General features: G+C 46.7%; 1 long non-coding RNA gene across 1 annotated transcript; it reads left to right on the top strand.

Annotated features, from left to right (window-relative positions):
• The first annotated feature begins 11,026 nt into the window (after positions 1-11,026).
• On the top strand, positions 11,027-13,742 carry LOC146860395 (uncharacterized). The gene is made up of 3 exons (XR_014979145.1): positions 11,027-11,120; positions 12,577-12,693; positions 13,683-13,742. It is a non-coding gene; the product is annotated as an uncharacterized LOC146860395 (long non-coding RNA).
• Positions 13,743-15,282: the final 1,540 nt, after the last annotated feature.

The following is a 15,282-nucleotide window of genomic DNA, read 5'->3' as shown; positions in this document are numbered from 1 at the left end:
TGGGCTCCAGGTATCTGCTGCTGCATTTCCTCCCCGGGGTGCCCGCCACCGCCACCTTGCTTCCCACGGGGTGTTTTGACTGAAGGTGAGCCCCGCCGAAGTGGGATCAGCACGGAGGACTGCCTCCGCGGTCCCAGGAATAGAATAGAGCCCTCCTGCCATCACCTAAGTTTGCCGGCACGGGTCCACTTCGGGACAGGGATCGGTGCCCACGGCCCGCGCCACACGTCTGCCTTGGGGAGCGGGAGCGCCCACCACCTTTCTACGGCTAATCCTGGGATGAGTCCTGCCCGCTCGGCACATTGCCGCTCTCTTTCCTCCTCAAGGGTGTGCTTCCCTGTTGCGGGCCCACTGGGGGGCCAGTCCAGAGCCCACGTCCTGCCAAATTAAGAGGCGGTGGGGGCGCCCGCCATTTCAGAGTGACTGTACCACTGTCAGAACCTACCCTCGTGCACACTAATCGACGGAGCATCCTTGTCCTGCTGGTGGGATTGGCATGGGGGCGGCCTCCGTGATCCCGAGGATTGAGTAGAGCCCTCCTGCTGACATCTGCGTCTGCCGGCGCGGGTCTGCTCCGGGATCGGCACCCACGGCCCGCACCTTGCGACGGCCTTGGAGGGCGAGAGCGCCCGCCATCTTGCTTGGCTCTTTCTGGGTCGAGTCCTGCCCCTCCGGCACATCGCCGCTTTCTCTCCTCCCCTGAGGCGTGCTTTACTTGTAGCGGGCCCACTTGGGGGCCAGTTCAGTGCTTGCGGCCAGCCGAATTGCCTTTCACTCTACAAAACCCACTATCTACACCAGGGATACGCAGGTGGGGCTCTTGCCATCGGTGGCTGCACAGGCGTTATTGATCCCCCCGGAGGGTGAGGGAGGCCCTCCTCAGGGCCACGATTGTCGGTTGCGCCTTTCTGGATATTGGACACCACATTAGGCCCTGTCGGCACTGCTGATCTCGGGACAGAACAGAAGAGCTGGGCCCTACCCAATTGCGTGCCTGCTCTCTGCACTCCACCATATATCCCATCAGCTTACGGATTCGTCTTACAAGCCCCCCCCCCCGCAGGATCGACCCCAGCACTGGGGAACACACGCTGCTAACGGTCCAGGGCTTGCCACGCTAACCCTGGTATACGGCCCACCCGCTACTGACATCTCTGTACGGCCTGCTGAGTCACTCGGTGACAGAGACCTCCCACATCAGGCCTTATGAACAGCAGGCCTTCATGGTGGCGGGATGAACTTCTGTTGACAATTGACACGGAGAAGGCATTTGACCGTGTGCATTGGCCATACCTCTTCACAACAATAGAGCATTTTGGACTGGGGCCGTGGTTCTGGCACTAGATTGGGAGTATCTATAGTGCGCCCCAGGCATCGGTACGGGTTAATGGAGTCCTCTCTGACCATTTTAACATCGGTCGCGGTACAAGACAGGGCTGTCCCCTCTCGCCCCTACTTTTCGTGCTCTATATGGAGCCATTATCCCAACGACTCCGGGACAACCATCTTGCACGAGGCATCCCCTTCGGCCTCGACCACCACCTTATTAGCTTATACGCAGACAACCTCATCTTTTCGGTGGCACACCCGCTGACCTCTCTGCCGGCTATTCTGGACGACCTTCAGTTGTTTAGCCAGTTCTCCGGCTTTAAAATCAACATGATGAAATCACAAGTACGCAATCTCACTGCTGCTCCACAGACGGTGAGGGCACTCCGCAATAGCTCTACATTTGAGTGGGTGACAGAAGGTATTACCTACTTGGGGCTGATCCTCCACAGAAGCTTGGCACAGACAGCAGAGCGGAATTACTCGTCCATTTTGAAACGGATTCGCGCGGATATGACTCGTTGGAGCCGCCTTCCCCAGACTTGGTTTGGGAGACTGGCTGCAGTTAAAATTAACGTGCTTCCATGGGCTCTGTCTTTACTCCAAATGCTGCCACTGGAACCCCCCCGCACACCCTGAAACGGATGCAGTCGGCAATTGAGGGATTTGTCTGAGGCCCAACCGCATCACGTCTGCGGAAAACTCAGCTTCAACGCCCTAAGAAATATGATGGCCTAGCCTTCCCTAATCTTACACAATATTTCCACGTTTCGCAATTACGCTTCTTGGTGGAGTGGAAACGCCCTATGACGGAGAAATATTGGGTCTTCATTGACCAGACGGTAGCAGGCCACCACATTTGGCGCAATGCTTGGCTGCCCAGACCGGATCGTGTCTGGTGCCTTTACTCCTTCCCTGTTACGTGCCCCACACTGCTGGCTTGGGATAAGGTCTCCCGTAAGGCAAACCTGACCACATTTCCCTCCCCATGACGCCTCTTTTCATGAACCCGGCTTTTCAGCCGGGGGTGAATAACAGTGCTGCCTCACCATCGATTGAAGGGGGCTGTAAACGACTGGGGCACCTCTTCGACCTCAGAGGCCTTATCCCCTTTATGGAACTTCAATCGGACTACAACCTGCCCGCGACCGATCTGTTCTTGCACTCCCAAATGACTCACTGGATCTCTGACTCCGTGACGTGCTCCGTAGCATTTCGGCCCATGTTACCATTTGAGAAATGGCTAATGTCCAAGAAAGACGACAAACACCTTATCTCTGAAATGTACTCCTTCCTCTCCTCTGCCCTCCCTCGCCATTGCACTGTGGGTCAGAAGTGATGGGAGGTAGAACTAGAACGGAAGCTGTCAGACAAGGAGTGGGAGGCCATTTTCTACAGCGCACATCACACAACGTTTTCCTCGAGCCACACGGAAACTGCCTTTAAGATCGTGACATATTGGTATCATACCCCTGACAGGCTTGCTAGATGGCAACCCCAGTGCGATGGCCTCTGCTGGCGGGGATGCGGTAGTCCGGGGACACTGATTCATTTGCTTTGGCATTGCCCCAAATTGACCCAATATTTGGAACAGAACCTGGATGATATTGACGCTGCCTTTGATACCTTCATCCCCCGGCTCCCGGCGTACACAATTTTAGGCCTTCCAAACGGAATCACCATTCCTCTGCGATCGCTTAGGGGGAGACAAATGGCGCTGGCGCTGAACGCTGCATTAAGGGTTATTTTGGCGAGGTGGAAATCAGACCGGGTCCCGGAGCACATACATTGGGTGCATTAACTTTGGAGCCTCCTGGCCATGGAGAAGCTCTCTAAGACAGCTGTTGGGAAGAGTGAAGCCTTTGTCAAAATTTGGGCCCCTTTCTATCTATTCTCACCACAGAATTTCGAGAATTGTCCTGCCCACAATACCTCCGTATTCTGAAACTGATCCCTGAAGACATCTCTGCCCTCCCTTGAGAGCGCGCGGCACGCGTCCCTTTCCATTTCCCTTGGCGATAGACCTCGAGCCACACCCCAGAGCACGGACTGTTGGTTCCCCTTCCCCTTTTAGTTCTGTTTACTATTTATCTGTGGCTTATCCCATAGTGCCTGCAGCCCTTAAGGGTTCCTTCCACAGCTCCAGAGCAGCCTTTTCTATCACCTGCTCTATAGATAGCCTTCAACACAGGGTATTGTATACTGAATTCCTTCAGACGCGGCCGGCCCTGTTGGTTTGTAGGCGGCTTGCTGTGTTTAACATTCGATATTCATACTCACATCGTACCTTGATTTGTCTATCCTGTCTATGCTTGGCCGACCCACTGGGTTGTAGGCACCTCAACATTGTTCTCTGAACTATAAGCCATCAATAAAAACTATTTAATACTAAAAATATATAGGTTTGCTAGGTTTCCCTAGGTGCCGGCAGGGCTAGGGTTCAAAATCCACAGCTAGGCACTTTGCAAAAAAAGGGTCAGTTTTCACAGTGAAAATGTGGTGTGTCTACGTTGTGTTTTGGGCCATTTCCTGTTGCGGGCACTAGGCCTACCCACACAAGTGAGGTACCATTTTTCTTGGAAGACTTTGGGGAATGCGGGTTGGTGGAATTTTGTGGACCGACTCAGATTACAGAACTTTCCACCACAGAAATGTGAGGAAAATGTGTTTTTCGACAAATTTTGAGGTTTGCAAAGGATTCTGGGTAACAGAACCTGGTGAGAGCCAGACAAGTCACCCCATCCTGGATTCCCCTGGGTGTCTAGTTTTAAAAAATGTATAGGTTTGCTAGGTTTCCCAAAGTTCAGGCAGAGCTAGGGCTCAAAATCTACAGCTAGGCACTTTGCAAAAAAAGGGTCAGTTTTCGCTTTGAAAATGTGGTGTGTCCACGTTGCGTTTTGGTCCGCATCCTGTCGCGGGCACCAGGCCTACCCACACATGTGAGGTAACATTTTTATCGGGAGACTTAGGGTAACACAGAATTGTAGTGCAACTGTTATTACCTATAGATCAAAGGCAATGTGTAAAAAAGAAGTCCTATAAATCTCATGCTAGTACGGGTACTCACAATTTTGGAAATGTGCATATATCTACTGTTTCTAACCTCTATATTTTGTTCCAATTTCAGAAATACATAGGTGTCTTTCATACCGATTTTTCCATGTATATATTTTCCCAAATTAATTGCTATATACCCGGTGCATAGTAAAAAAACCATTGCAAGATGCTGCTCAGTAATTGGCTCTGGGTTCGTCGGGTCTTGGTGAACCTACAAGTCCTATATATCCCCACAACCAGAAAGGTCCAGCGGATGTAACTGTATATTGCTTTAAAACAGCTGTCAAAATTAGAAGAAGTTACAGGTGAAAACGTTGGCAAAAATGGCTGTTTTTTTCAAATAATGTTCACTTTTTGCTATATTCAACTGTTAGTTTCTATAAAGAATCCTTGAAGGATCTACACAAATGACCCCTTACAGAATTCAAAATTTTGTCTACTTTACAGAAATGTATAGCTTTCCAGGAACCATTATTGCTTTCATACCCATTTCTATTAACTGAAAGAAGGTTGAAAGCACAAAAAATAGCAAAAATGGGCTATGTCCCAGTAAAATGCCAAAACTCTGAAAAAATGTTGGTTTTCTGACAAACGTCTGTCAGTCCCCAAATGCTGGGAAAATTGTGATATCAGCCCCACAAACTCTTTTTTGACATCATTTGCAGGTAAAAAACCAGACGCTTTCATTTGCAGCACTTTTTTCCCATTTGAAGTATAGAAAAAGATTTTAGCTGTATTTTGGATAATTTATGGGTACCCTCTAGGGGAATCCACAAACCCTGGGTACCTTTAGAATCCCCATGATGTTGGAAGAAAAGTACACAAATTTGGTGTGGATACGTTATGAGGTCAAAAGATTACAGGGGCCTAAGCACAAACTACCCTAAATTGCCAAAAAAGGCTTAGGACCGGGTGGGGGGGGGGGGGGGGGGGCGGGGGAGGCCTAGCACCGAAGGGGTTAAGTAGAATACCTATTGATTTTTTTGTAACAGCAACGTTTTTTAACTAACAGATTGTAAGTTTTTGATTTGCCCAACAGTTTAGAAATTCTGAAAGCCCCAAAGAATAACCAAATCATGCATAACTTGAATAAACGACATTCAAAGTCTGAAAAACAAATTGATTTCAAACTCCGTGTCATATCTAATAAACGTTTCAGAGTAATTGGATCTCTTAAAATTCGACCTCTCTTTTTTATCTTTGCCCAACCTTGTAGTATTCTTCTACCCATCTCACCAGCTAAAGGTTCATAACCCCAAAAGAATTTCTCGTAAAAAGACACACTTGCTAATTTACCGGCTATAGTTGTTTTGCGGAAATGTTCCTTTCAATGATGGACGTTATAAACTTAATGACATTATTCTTGCGCTTCCTAATCCTCTCTGTATTACCAGTTCTAAATGAAGTACCAGATTCAAAGAATTCCAGCCATGCTCTTCTGTAGGCCAATTTGGTACTCTTTGCCAAAGAATGTTCAATAAGTTGATGCGCTTTCAGTTTGCTAACTCCCATACCTCCTGGGGAACCTGAGTCTTCTGCATATCTGCTCCGGTGCCAAACTACGGAATTTCTGACACTGAAAATGAGATAACACATTTGCATTGTTATTGTCAGCTCCAGGTACGTGCCTTACTTTGAAAACCATGTTATGCATTAATCAGCCTAACATGAATCTTTGTAGAAGTTTCAGTAAATTCTTCTCTTTTGCCCTCTGACCATTTACCAGATCAACCACTGTCCTGTTATCCACATTAAACAGTACTGTAGTTAGCCAGACTCTTACCCCACACATCTAGTGCCACTATCAATGGGAAAAATTCCAGAAAGGCTATGCTTTTTGCCTCAGATACCCACCTGGCTGGCCACTTCTCGGCACACCTTTTTCTGTCCCAAAATTGTTCTGCTTTCTGTCCATCAACTGTTGTTTTTGCAAAAAGACCAAAGCCATTTGCACCTGAAGCATCAGAAAATAACTGTACCTGCCAAATGAAGTCTTCCTCCATGGACAAAATCATGACACCATTGAAAGCTGGTAAAAACATGATCCAAACCTCAAAATCTGCCCTCCTGCTAGCTGATATCCTGATACTGTGATGTGGCAACAAGACACCAGACATGGCAAAGCCAAATCGTCTACAGAAACTTCTGCCTGCCCTTACCACACGGCTCGCAAAATTCAAATAGCCCAATGAGCATTGCACCTCTGTCAGAGTGCCACTTCCTCGGAGTCTGTATGTTGATTAATGGGCCCTCCTCTCGGTATCTCCAATTCAGTATGCTATTGTAGCACTGAAGCTTAGAGTGACCAAATGGAGGGAAGGGTTGAGGGAAGGGAACAGCTGGGAAGGAGACCTGTAAAAACAAAGAAATGCACATACAAAACAATAAATCTAAACGTAAATATTCTTCAGTGTTCTGGTAGCGTTCCAGCAACAGTAAGAATGCACCTTGCAGTTGCAGCTTCACTTTGGTGCCTAAAACTATTCTGGACCACCGTTACGCGAACTTCTCATGCAAAAGAGGATTGTTAAATCATCAACTCTTCATTATCATGCTCATATCACGAATACCTATTAACATCACACACTCATAGCTTTACCATATCCATATCACGAATACGTGTTAACATCACACACTCATAGCAGCAATATTGTAGTTTGTAGTTCTCAATACACTATGTAAAAAGTCCCAGGGCGCTTGTCCATGCGCTTGCAAGGCAATGAAGAAAATGAGTATCAAGACTCTTGTCCATGCGTCTTACAGTATTTGTAAATGAGCCTCAAAGCGCTTCTCCGAGTACTTGACAATATAATATGCAAATGAGTCCCAAGGCGCCTCTCCAAACGCTCGACGAAACAATATGCAAATTAGTCCCAAACGCTTCTCCAAACGTTCAACAACACAAGATGCAAATGAGCCCCAAAGCGCTTCTCCGAGCGCTCAATGATACCATATGCAAATGAGCCCAAAATCGTTCGTAACTTCAGCGCATACCTGTAATAACAATAATATGCATGAACACCTTCTCACGAACCAGAGGCTTTGTAGTCAAGAAGAGATGAAAGCTTCTCTGCTGTCAGAACAACAACAGAGGCTTACCTGAATGCTCAAAGATCAAAGGAGTAGACTCACGCTCACGCGATCACTGAGACTGCTCTCACACGGAAGGATTCCTGAATAGTGAGCAACGCCCAAGAGGGCGTGGCTCCCTGGATAGGCAGCCCACACCTAAGATGGCTGCTCTGTGGCTGCTGTGTGGGACTTCTGGGACATTTAGTCCCCATATTGAAAGTTCGGAAAACAAAACAGAAAAAAGACAAAAAGAAAAACGACAATCATGCATTTACAGTGTCCAATGCTCTAAATGCACAACTGCGGAACACCACAACCACCACCTTGCAGCAGGAGAATGTAGCTTCCCACACCGTACTGACACAGTGCCAGAAAGACAATGTCCACAAAAAGCTAAATGGTTAGTGGGGGCGGGCCCTAGAACGCACGCCACAGCGGCGAAGCAAACAGTACTCCCCCCTCCCAAGCGCATTCTAGGGCCCGGCTTTGAAGGATGGAGGAGATGAAAGCGTAGAAGAAGGCGGGGCGCATGCCTGTCCCAAGCAGGCACCCAAGAGTCATTTTCTGGGCCATATCCCTTCCAGGAGACGAAAAACCACACTGAGTTGTTCCGTATTTTGGCATTCAGAATGGCTTTCACCTCATAGTCCCATTCTCCGTGAACCAGTAGCGGTGGAGGGCAGGGGCGGCATTGTTGAGGGGCCTTCTTTAACAATGACGAGTGGAATACAGGGTGAATATGCAGAGCGCGAGGCAAGGCCAACTTGTAAGTGACCGGATTCACCTGTCTCACTGTACGATAAGTGCCTATTAATTTAGGATGAAACATGTGCTCATGTTTGAAAACTATATGTTTGGAAGAGAGCCACACTTTCTCACCCGGTTGATATATATCGGACCTAGACAATGATGCTTATCGTATTGTTGTTTATATCGCTTCTTAGCCTTCTCCAAATGGCTGTATATCTGTGACTGAGTTCTTTGAATGTCTTGCAACGTATTTTGTACTGCAGGATTAATTTCCGTTATAGAGGGTAAATTGATGGACAAGGTATGTGGATGGTGACCATATAAACCAAAGCTAACTCGGCTAACCAAAGAAAATTCACCCAAGAGTCAATTGCGTCATCCGCATAACAACAGAGGTATTGTTTTAGCGTCTGATTCAAGTGCTCCGTCTGACCATCCGTTTGAGGATGATGACTAGTTGACAATGTGGATGACACCTTCAACGCTTTGCACCGCGTCTGCCAAAATTGAGAGGTGAACTGAGACCCTCTATCAGAAAGGATGACTTTCGGAAGGCCATGTAAACGTATCACATGCTGTAACAAGAGAGTCGCTAATTGTCTGGATGTAGGTAAACCTGGACAAGCAATAAAATGTGCGTATTTTGTTAAACTATCCACTAGAATTACTGTACAACGTTGTACTTTTGGTAATCCAACAATGAAATCTAGAGTGATATGTTCCCATGGTTTCGTAGGAGTAAGGAGTGGTTGTAATAACCCTCTAGGATTTGAGTGATCTGCTTTGTGTCTGGCACATGTATCACAAGCAGTTACCACAGTTTTGATGTCCTTGATGAGAGCTGGCCACCAAAAGTATCTCTTTACCAACTCCACAGTTTTTGGGACTCCAGGATGTCCAGGATTATCATGTTACCATTGAAACTAGGGGTGGGCGGAATTTGCGAAATTAACTTTCGCAAATTATCGCGAAAATGCAGAAAATCTCCGCAAACACGCCGGAAATATCGCGAAGACGCAGAAGTTTTTTTGCCGCCTGTTCGCGGTATTTTTTGCGTGATCGCCGGTCGCCAACTTACCCATGCGGTTGCTCACGGGCGTGGCCATCTTGTTTTCACTTGTCCCGCCCTCTCGCGATGCTTACTTCCTGTTCCGGGTCGCGCAATGCATGTTCGCGCCTGTTCGCGGTCGATATTTCCTGTTCGTGACTGCTTTTACTTGATCGCGTTGCTTTTTGCTTGCTCGGGGAGAAAATATCGCGCAAACTTGCACACGTGGTCGCAATGGGCGCGGCCATCTTGTTTTTCACTCTATTGCATGGTTCTGGGGCCTGATTTTCAATCCTCCCTAAATCTTTTCAATCCTTTGTTTATAGCCACTTTTTTTGGATCTTTATTACTTATTATTTCTCTAACTATTTTCTTGCTTCTATATTTTTGGTTTTTGTCTACTTTTTTTGTTGTTTTTTAGCTACTTTTTCTCTTTCTATTGCCTGCTATTTATTTCCTTTACTCCTTTATTTATTTTTCCTTTTCTTTCCCGCCCCGTCCCCAGAACCATGTCCAAGGGTAGGGCTGTTCGCCGGCGCAGCCAGAGCCGCGACCGCCTTCCTTGCGGAAGGCGGCGCCCACAAGGGGTGCAGGCACGGGCCTTATTTGGGGAGGTGGAGTTGGCTGCACTAATTTTCTTTGTGCAGCGCCACCTCCCCTCAACCCTGGCAGCAGGTGGCAGGCCTGGGTCCGGGTACGGCCTCCGGGAGCGTCGGCAGCGGTGGGGGAAGGTGCGCCGGGCAGTGTCGCGCATCTCTGGGGTCCGGCGCACCCAGGCACAGCTGACGCACCGGTGGTCCGACATCCTGGACCGTGAGCAGGACCTGCTGGACCTGCTAGGAGTGGAGGTCCCGGGGCTTGGTGAGTACCTATTTAATTATTACAACTTTGTGTCTGTTCTTCTGCTCTATGTTATATATTGCGAATATCTTTTTTTCCTTCCAACCAGCTAGAATGTTGCTGCTTACAATACATTCCAGGTTAATAACGTTTAAAAGTCTTCTGTGATTATGACACAGGTGCTCCTCTGCGCTACTACTAATCTTACTTGTTTGCAGCTTTGCGTTTGCGCTTGCTTAGCGTAATTCTTTACGAGTTTATTTTAGAGAAATTAAGTTACGTAATGCTACAGTGACTCACGTCCAATCCTTACTTTGTCCTGTCACTAATAGATAGGGGCGGATTGATACTTAGGTTTAGGTACTTTGTATGAGCTTCTAATTGGTTAGTGGTATGCGTGATGCTCCCCCTCACTCAGTTACGTGACGTGCTGCTAGTACGGCAGTCTTTAGAAACTTTTCTAGTTTGTTCAATGAGTGGAGGTAGGCTTAGCAGTTACTTAGCAGTAGCAGATCAGCATCAATCAAACCAAAATTTGGTGTATACAAAAAATGTAGTCATGTTCATGTGTCCTCCATGATTGGACCATTCGCATTGTTGAGGAATACAGTGGAAATGCATACTTAATGTACAATTGGCATGCCTGGAATAGGTGGGCTAGGTTGGGTGGTACGTTGTACTACTACTTAGGCTTAGTTGTAACTTAGTTTTCTGGAATCAGAATGGAAGACTGGATTACTGTTGATAAATAGTAACTTAAGTAGTCGAACTGCGAATCCCCCGATATTACATGTTGACCAGATGAGATCGGTCAATGTAGTTATTGCAATTGTTGTTTACATAAGTGTTTTTTGACCGTTGTTGAAAAATATTGTATTTTTTTGACACCATCCATCAATGTTTGTCTCTTTCTTATATCTTTCCTGTTCATCAGCACCCAGGGGCAGACCGACAGGGACTGGGCAGTCGGCGGGACAGGAACACCACCAGGAGGACACCGCTGAGGGCTCCTCTGCTGGCCCCAGTAAGTCTTCTTATTTTTAATAATATTTCTTATTCCATAACTTTTACTGCCCCATTTTTCCCGAACTATAGTGTGTTTCCAAATGCTATTTTTTTACCACCAATTATCCTTCGATCTGTACGGTTTCAAAAATCTTATCCCTGCCTCCGCTATGATGACTCTGAGTACTACTACTACTACTACATACTATCAGTCTGTCTGTACTGTAGTAGCTAGTCTTGCCCAGTTGGCCAGTGCCACTCTTTGTGAAAGGTTGTAATATAAAACTCATATTCACCAGTAGCTCGTACAATCCGTTGGGTCGTTGTCTTGTACTACTTTTACTTTTATTGATGTTGAGGCTTTGAAAATTCACAGCAACAACAGCCCTACCAGATTTCTTAATATTTTGATATGATACCCTGTAGGACATACCACTGTTGTAGGGATCTTGCACATACATTTGCACCAGAAAATAGGATGTTGGTGATGGTAGGTTGGACCTTCCTTGCACACCTCAATCAGAAATTCCGCACCCACCACAATTCCACTGCTTGACTATAGTACTGTCTTGTCATACCTATTAGGTCTCGGAACCCTCCCCCCACGATACCCAATATGTACACAACCCAGAACATAACACACCCAACCTCTGTCGTGGAAGCAATTCACATGCACACCCTTACTTTAATTTGCTCACTCGTGTAAGTTAGTCCACACCAAATACCACCAAGTCTATGTAAGTTTAAAATGTTTATTTCAATTTGAGAAGGTTTGTACACTGTTTTCTTAGCAGCACCAACCGGCAAATCAATAACATTAAAACAATATACATTGTTACACTTATACAGTTGGGAATTAAATCATGATAACTGAACAGTGGTTGAAGGCAGCACCACCATCCCATAGCAATTTAGTTTATATAAATTTATAAATGAAGATGTGAGTGAAGGGACCCCTCACCTCAGAAGATCCTAGTACTGGTAGTTGGTGCATCGTTCAGAAGCTCTGGTTCATAGAAGGGAATCTTGCGTCTGTAATGCGAAAAAAGAAATGGTGTGCGTTAGTATATTGCAACTTGCAAGCATTTCTCAGCCGTGCCAAAAAGTGTAGCATCTATGGATAAGCAATATGGACTAACAGTAACAGTAGTACACCAGTTCTTCCTAAAATAGTGGCTTGTTAATGTTTGTTGACCGCTTGTACGCAGCGCGTAGACTAGACAGTAGCAGTGTGAGGCAGGTCATGTGGGCTCAAAGGTGTCTTAAGAAGCTGCAAGGTAAAGGTAACGTCACATGTGCATGGCTAGGGCTAATCAAGCAAAGGCTACAATGATCATATAACTATTAGTGTCTACTCTACTACTACCTGATTTGTACTAGTGATGTATGTTAGTATTAACTCATTTTTCAACCTTGCTACTGATCAATAGAGGGGAGGTGTATATGACGCCTAATAAATGTGTAATGTTTTCTAGGCGCACTACCGACCACCATTGCCGGGGCCAGCGAAGGCGACGCGGAGGGCGAGGATGCGGCAGTTGCAGATAGCAACGGAGCGGTAGGGGGAGTGGCAGCACCAGTGGCAGGCGGTGGTAAGTTAGATTCATAATCCTTAACTATTGTTGAACTTGACAGCACACTCACTGCAAGGGTGTACTGTATGTATATGTATACTGCACAGTTGTGACTTAGGGCCCCATTAGGATGGTGGGCGTATTGCCCCCGCCGGGCCGGCTGGAATTCACTACCGTCACCGCAGGGGCAAACCTCCCGCCATCCCTGTAGAAAATATTCAGACATGTCCAGGCGGAAAAGGGTTCAATATGGCGGTGGTGTCTCTCTCACCACACCGCCAGCCATATAATCTGAATTTTGGAATGCCTTTGCGTGGCGGCATTGCCGTCCGCCACGGAAAGGCATGCACACATTGCAGAGTATGCTTGGGGGCCCCCATGGAGGGTACCTACCTATGCTATGGTACCCCCCCGACTTTCAAAGCAAAACGTGACAGGCTCCGTGCGGGGCCCGTCATGTTGTGCTTGGAAAAGCAGCACAACATTTTAGCATTGCTTTCAGCAAAGCCAACCAGAATTTAAATTTAAAAAAACAGGGTGCGCCCGCCACTGTGCCGGGCGCATCATCCTAATTAATTGTCCCCACGGGACCCCCACCCTTTTTAGCAGTCGGATGGCGGGCGGACAAAGTCTGCCCGCTATCCGATGTCGTAAGTAAGTATGAGTTGTTGGGGACGTTTGAAGAGTGAACTAGAAGACTAGAATTCCCTTTAATTGGTATAGGACTAGGAGCCAGAGTATTGAGTAACCAATGGCCTCATCTATCTGATTTCAACTCTGCTTTGAAAGTTTTATGGAGAAGAGCACCTGGTGCACTGTTCAACTAAAAAGTGTAAGACAGGTGGAAGGAAGAAGGACGGGTGACATTTAAAATGTTATGTACTAATGTGCTTTATTTTATAGTGCTACTCTACCATGCCACTATGTGTATAAATAATTACCTTGTCCTACTGTTTTATTAAGACTATATTTTACAATTGTCTTGTTTTTTTCTTTTTGATACACAGCTACTCCGAAACTCAACCGGAAGGAGTTGGCCGCCAAGGCACGGCGCCGGAAGCTGGAGGCAATCCGGCAGGAATACCGGCGGCTGGTGGTCCTAGCCGAGGAGGAGGAGGAGACTGCAGCAGCAATTCACGCCTCCTCCAGTGCCCCGGGCCCCAGCCACCGCCCTCCAGCGGTACGGCGCCACCGTCTGGCGGCTGCCCGCCGCCACCGTGCCATCTCCGGTGCCCCCCCCCCCCACTGTGGCTGCAACTGCCGCGGCCTTAGACGCCGCGTCGCCCATTTAGAGGACGAGATGCGCCAGATGCGTGTCCTCCTCCAGTATCACCCCACCAGTTAGTCCCTGTCACTGCCCCTTTTTTAATTCCTGTTCTTGTTCTTTACTCGTTTGGCCGTTAAGACTTTTTTCTACTGTGGACAGTGGTTGGGGTTAGGGAGGGGGGTGGGTCAGCTTTTGTGGGTTTAGTTTATTTTTGTTAGGGTAAATTAAATATATTTTTCAATGTTACATGCAATGTTGTTAATGTTTTGTAGGTGGGGTAACTGTTTTACATCACACTGTTTCCTTGCTGGTGCATGGCCGCCCATAGCCTGTGTTTGATTTCAATAATTAGCTGACTGTATAAGACACAAACAGATAGATGCGACACACCTCACTCATTGACTGGTTCTTCTAGTACTTTCAGTCTGTCCTCTAGTCTATGCATTCTTTGGAGTGGTGTGTGAAAATGAAATCATTGACAACATGTCCATTATTAATTCTGCCTCCCCCAAACTTCTCTCTTACCGGTGCTTGATGTTTATGTTCAACTGTGGCACAGCACTGGCTGCATGGTGAAGATGGTTTCCTTTTTCATACATGCCATGATTGGGGTGGTGGTGGTGGTAGTATAGTAGTAGTAGTAGACACTGGCAGGGTGGCAGCATTTCCAAAAAAAGAAAAAGAGACAGTCAATCGCCTTTGAGAGACTGTTAGAGGAGTAGTTGAATGAAGTACATTACAGAACTTACCGAGCAACAATTATATGCTCAAATATTTGACAAAAAAACTGAATGGTGGTTATGAGGATAGCCTACTAGACAGAGTTACAAACTATAGTTGTGTTGACTCGAGTCACTTGACTATGCCTACAGTCTAACAGTTAGTGCTGTATATGAGGAATGACAACAAACAAATCCAATCAATGCCGGCAATTCATGCTGAGGTATATGTTCCTTTGTTAAATAAAACAACCTCTGAAATATCCTATTCATGGGTGGGCAAGCAGAAGAAGATCATCGCTCTGCATTGAAATTGAAGTAGTGTTGCTTTCACCACATCTGCCCCAGCAAGTGTGTGATTAAGTATTGGTGTAAATTTAATTTAGTTACACCTCGACAATAAATCACACAGCCCGGGGGAAGAGGGTTAGGGTTTGTTGAATGGATGGGAAGGGGGATTTTGGGAAAGGTTTGACATAGAAAAACAGTATGCATACATAGACAAACAAACGACAATCATTGAAGACTACCATATCCATATGTTAAGGGAGAGAAAGGCAATGCATGCATGATGATGAGAGACCCGGATTAAATAAACTTCTATTTCTTGTTCTGTTCCGG

Source organism: Triturus cristatus, chromosome 3_1 (assembly GCF_964204655.1).
Source record: "Triturus cristatus chromosome 3_1, aTriCri1.1, whole genome shotgun sequence".
Taxonomy (NCBI): Eukaryota; Metazoa; Chordata; class Amphibia; order Caudata; family Salamandridae; genus Triturus; species Triturus cristatus.
The sequence above is the reverse complement of the archived record's forward strand: the minus strand, read 5'-3'. Positions and strand labels throughout refer to the sequence as shown.